Here is a 6,000-nt window from a genome sequence, read left to right as displayed (position 1 = left end):
AAGGAGAAATGGCAGGAAAAGGTGAGGATGAGGGTGAACTCCCCAAAGTGTCAGAGGCAGATGTGGAGGTGTCCTGGCTGCTGGTCTGGACTGCAGCGCCAGCCCTGTCAACAGTGGGAGAGGCAGTGGCCGCCAGGCCAAACAACGATTATCCTGCGCTTGCTCTCACCCACTGAGCCCAGGGCTTGCCTTCCAAATGATGGCACCCGCAAGAGGTGGTGAGAATCCTCTCTGCAGATCTCCAACCCATCTTGGACTTGCAAATTGCACTAAATTTGTCATGTAACTGACATGTATATGATGAGTCTATCCATTGTCTGTTCATTTTGGTGAAAGTCAGCCTGTCAGCTGACAGACAGCTGTGCTTGTCAGTGATGATGCCACCGGCTGCTTGTACCCCCAGTTTTTGCTGCTTAGCTTGCCTCCACATCCACACTGCTTTTGCCTCTACACATCACCCCTATCCATGCCTGTGCCTCTAGCCATAAGTCTGCCACCCATGGAAACTCATGGTGCAGAAAGTGAGGGAGCTGACTCTGAGGAACCCTTGGGTTTTGTAGCTGGTACTCCATCAAAGGTCTCTGCTGCTCACACACCCTGCTCAACATACGGTATCTAGGGTTAGAGCGTGTGGTGACCTCGCACAACAGTAGGTGCTTCAGGCAGATGTAGGCCTTGCTGGAGTGTATTGCGGCTAGCTCCAGGTACTGTAGACTTGGGAAAGTGGGTGTCCAAGTGCCGCACTTTCACCCTTAGCTCAGCTAATTTGGGGTATGTTTTTAAAAATCATTGCACCACTACATTGAACACGTGGGCCAGGCATGGAACGTGTTGGAGGCTGGCAAGCTCCAGAGCCCTCCAACAAGACAAAAAAGCCTGGCCCCAGGGGCAGCGGGGATAAACAAATTGCCATCTCATCCAGGATGGCATCCCTGACCTCAGAGGCAGTGTGCTGTCCGTCTCCCAAGCTGATGAGCTTCAGCCCAGCCTGCTGACGTCTCCCCACACCAGTGTTGCAGTGTTTTCAGCTCGTAGCTGGGGTCAATCTAACAGCGGAGGAGGAGGGTGGTGTTACAGCCCTCCTCCCAGGAATGTTGTGTGGGGAGACAAGTCAGTCCACCACATTTTGCGACCCGGTCCATGCCTCAAGTACATTCAACCACTGTGTCAAGATTGAAAGGTAGCGTCCCTGTCCGCATGCACTTGTCCATTCGTAGCTGGTCACGTGGATCTTTTGGGCAAAGCGCTGAACTTAGGGACCGCCTCATGTTTGGGGAAAAGTGCTGGTGTGGACGGCACAGTGAGGTGGCGCAGTAGCCAGCAGGCCCAAAAAGGGCAGAGTGTCCACAAGCTGGGACCCCAACATCTCCTGGGCCAGAATTTTTGAGATGAGGCCGTTGAAGCCTTGGGCATGTGGGTTGTGCTGTACTTTAGCCTGGAATGAAAGGCCTGGGAGATGGGGAGTCGCATTGCAAAGTGTGTAAACCACACTCAGTTTGTCCTCGACCTATACATTTAGAAATTATCTCCCCCAGCGAGAAACGTGGCCTCGATGGGGGAATTTTTCTAAGGAAGCTAGAAAAGAGGGCATCTTGGGCCTTGCTGGCTCAGGTCTAGCTTCTGTCATGCAGCTGTCTTCTGCCTCTGGACATCCCTTTGCCTCTAGCCACCTTTTTCCCTGCTTAGCTTGCCTCCACATCCACACTGCTTTTGCCCCTAGACATCATCTCAGTCCATGCCTTAGCTTGTACCCCCAGTTTTTGCTGCTTAGCTTGCCTCCACATCCACACTGCTTTTGCCCCTAGACATCACCCCAGTCCATGCCTTAGCTTGTACCCCCAGTTTTTCCTGCTTAGCTTGCCTCCACATCCACACTGCTTTTGCCCCTAGACATCATCCCTATCCATGCCTCTGCCCCTAGCCATAACTCTGCCACCCCTGGAAACTCATGGTGCAGAAACTTTGGGAGCTGACTTTGAGGAACCCTTGGGTTTTGTAGATGGAACTCCATCAAAGGTCTCTGCAGCTCACACACCCTGCTCAAGATATGGTATTGTAGGGTTTCAGCGTGTGTGGAAGACGGACAACAGCCTGTGTTTGGATAGATGTAGGCCTTGCTAGAGTGTTTTTAGGCTAGCAGCGACTCCTGTGCACTTGCAAAAGTGGGCGCACAAGCGTCGCATTTTCAACAGTAGCTTCGGTACATTTGGGTATGTTTTCAAAAAACTTTGCACCACTAGGTTAGACGTGGGCCAAACATGGAACGTGTTGGAGGCTGGCAAGCTCCAGAGCCGCTACCAGGTTCCAGCCATTATCACAGGCGCAAAAATGCCAGGCCCCAGGTGTAGCAGGGAAAAAAGAATGCCATCTCAGCCAGGATGGCATCCCTGACCTCGGAGGCACTGTGTTGTCTGTCCCCCAAGCTGATGAGCTTCAGCACCGCCTGCTGACGTCTCCCCACACCAGTGTTTTAGCGTCTGCCGCTAGTAGCTGGGGTGGAGGTTGCAGCGTCGTAGGGTTTCAGTCTACTCCTGCCATGAATTTTGGCCTGGGAGAGGAGATAGGGTACCTCAGTTTGCACCCCGGGACCAGACTCCACCACATTCACCCTGCCTGTCCTTAAAGATAAGCAGCATCCCTGACCACAGGCGCTTGTCCATGTGTCGGTGGTCAAGTGGACTTTGCAGCAAAGCGCGGAACTAAGGGCCCACCTGATGTTGAGTGACACGTGCTGGTGCAAGGCGGGGACGCCACACCGGGAGAAGTTGTGACGGCTAGGGACGGCATAGTGAGGTGCCACAGTTGCCATCAGGTCCGGGAAGGCGGGAGTTTCAACAAGCCGGAACGCCAACCTCTCCTGGGCCAGCAGTTTAGCAATGTTGGCGTTCTAGGCTTGCGTGGGTGGGTGGTTAGCGGTGTATTTCTGCCGGCGCTCCAATGTCTGAGAGATGGTGGGTTGTTGTAAAGAAGCGCCTGATGGTGACTTTGATGGTGCAGGAGAAGGAGATAAGACAGAAACAGGGGAGGATGAGGGAGAAGTCAACAAAGTGGCGGAGGCAGATGAAGTGATGTCCTGGCTCGTCCTCTGGAGTGCATCGCCAGCACTGTGAGCAGAGGCAGTGGCATGAACGGCGGGCGACGTTTGTCCTGCCGTTGCTGCCTACCACTGATTCCATTGCTTGGATTCCAAATGACGGTGCATTGAAGTGGTGGACAGGTTGCTCTTCTCAGGGCCCCTACTTGATTTCGAGAGGCAAATTGTGTAGACGACACTATATCTGTCCTCGGCGCATTCCTTGAAAAAACTCTACACCTTCAAGAAACGTGCCCTCGATGGGGGAGTTTTTCTGGGCTGGGTACAAAAGGGAACATCTTCGGACATTCCGGGTCTGGCCTGGCTTCGGCAAAGCAGCTGACCTCTGCCTCTGGACATGTCTCTGCCTCTAGCTACCCTTTTTGGTGCTGCACCTGCCTCAACATCCACACTACTTTCCCAGCTTGACATCCGCCTTTTCCAGGTGGGGTCGGTGTCCTCGTCGTCCACCACCTAATCTTCCAACTCCTGCACAATGCGCATGTCAACTGGCTGCCCTGACAGCAACCGCGTCTCATCGTCGTCGATGAGGGTGGGTTGCTGGTCATCCGCCACCAAATCGACCGGAGATGGAATGGAGGAGACTCTAGTGTTTGAGCATCTGGACACAGATACTCGTCTGTTAGGTCCGTGGAATCGCGAAATGGAGGGGCAGGTTGCGGTACAGTCAAAGGAATGGAGAACAGCTCTGGGGAGCAGGGACAGTTGGGGTTATTGTTCTGGGAAGATTGGGAATTTTGGGTGGAAGGAGGACAAGACTGTTGGGTAAGAGGAGGTAGAGGCTGACTGGCTGGTGGACAATGTGCTTTAAGCGTTATCTGACAGCCATTGCAAGACCTGTTCCTGGTTCTCGGGCCTACTAATCTTTGTACCATTCAGCCTAGTTAATGTGGAACTTTTGTGCAAAGCGCAGAACTTAGGGCTCACCTGATGTTAAGGGACACACGCTGGTACAAGGCTCAACTCACCCTAAGTGCCAAAAACACTGCTGGTGCAAGGCTCTACTCATGCCAAGGGCCTCAATCTCTGCTGGTAGCTCAGCTTAAGGTCCTGTAACTTTTTTTTGGAAGGGCTCATGTTAAGTGCTAGAAAAGTGAATTTTGGAAGGTCTTACCACATCACACACACACACACACACGCTCAAAATGACAGTTAAGGGTGAGGGCTTTTGGAATTCCCATTGCCTATTCCATTTGTGGTTGTCATGGGGAACGTGATTTAAAGGGGTGGTTGTTACTGTTTGTTGAGCTTAAATTGGGGTTTGTGTCCATCCATTTGGGGAGTAAAGAAGGTTTCCAGGTATTTTCCCACTTTGATAGAGGTTTTTTTGAATGTGGAAAGTGTGTAGTTGTTAGGCTGTGATGTTGGGGTAATAGAGGGTCTTTGGTGTGTTAGATGCCCCCAGACATGCTTACCCTGCTGTCCCAGTGTCATTCCAGAGGTGTTGGCATCATTTCCTGGGGTGTCATAGTGGACTTGGTGACCCTCCAGACACGGATTTGGGTTTCCCCCTTAACGAGTATCTGTTCCCCATAGACTATAATGGGGTTCAAAACCCGTTCGAACACACGAACATTGAGCGGCTGTTCGAATCGAATTTCGAACCTCGAACATTTTAGTGTTCGCTCATCTCTAGTTATATTCAGTAATAGTATTCTAGTGATATGTATGGTGATAATATAGTATATATAGTATAATATAATAGTAGTATTATTTGGTGACTGTATGTTGGTCATTATACACAGTGGCATTTTTCATCATTGACAATACCACTTCATAATATGCAGCATTGTCTCATCATTATATACAGTTTGCTCTTTACATTTATATACAGTGTCCTCTGTATTATATAGCGTGCTCACTAATATTTTACACCATGTAAACAGCAGACCCTGGTGTAAAGATGATGAGTCCATGCATGTATCCCAATAATGTGTTTCTCTATCACACAAGATGTTTTGTTTTGGCTTCAGATGGGCTAATTTACTTCTATGGGATCTGTATTAGGGTACAATTGAGTCTGTATTAAATTGGAGATGTGATAATGAAGTATGTATTAGTAGTTCGGGCCTGACAAATGGGCAGGGCTTAAAGGCAAATAATATTTTGTAGCGCTGCCTTTACTTACTCCATTTATTGTCATCCCTTCTTTAGAGTGACTGCATCTGAAAATGCACCACTTAAAAAACCCTCCCCGAATACCTGGCCATGATTCCTACTCGAGTAGTGGTCTGTTCACATGAAGTTTTTGCAGGCGTATTTTAACGCGGAATCCGACTCAAAATCTGCCTCCAAAAAAGGCTCCCATTCACTTCAGTTGGAGCTGCTTGCTTTTTTTTTCTGCTCGTGATTTTTTTTCAGCTAGCAGGAAAAAGAGGTGACATGCCCTATCTTCCCACGGATTCCGTGGCTGACTCAGCCACTGCATCCACGGTGCAAGACTCATTCCTGATTAGGCCCATTCATTTGGGCCTAATCAAGAGCGGGATGCTGCGGCTAGACAGGTGGAGAAATCACGCGACAGAAAAGGTTTACGCCCTAAAATTCCTGGGTGTGTCTCTGCCTCCATTTATATGCATGTGAAACAACTTGCATTTTGGACTATGCTCCATTCACTGACTGTACTTGGGAGTGAGTTTCCTTTAGATTGTTACTTTTTTTTACTAAAGCTATTAAATTTAGATAGGAACCAAAAAAAAAAAACATTTAGGTTAAAATTGTAAGATTTTCACAAGCGAAAGACAAAATCTAAAGTTCCAATTTCTAGATTGGGTTCTACTATTTTGTTACTTTTATTGGGAAAACATATTTTATATGCATGCAAATGTTACCTTTCATCTGGTTGGTTTGCCAGTGCTGTTAATAACGGTAGCTTTGCCTATCAGCCTTTTCTATATTTAGAGTTA

Source organism: Leptodactylus fuscus, chromosome 2 (genome assembly GCF_031893055.1).
Source record: "Leptodactylus fuscus isolate aLepFus1 chromosome 2, aLepFus1.hap2, whole genome shotgun sequence".
Classification (NCBI taxonomy): Eukaryota; Metazoa; Chordata; class Amphibia; order Anura; family Leptodactylidae; genus Leptodactylus; species Leptodactylus fuscus.
Note: the sequence above shows the minus strand (reverse complement) of the source record.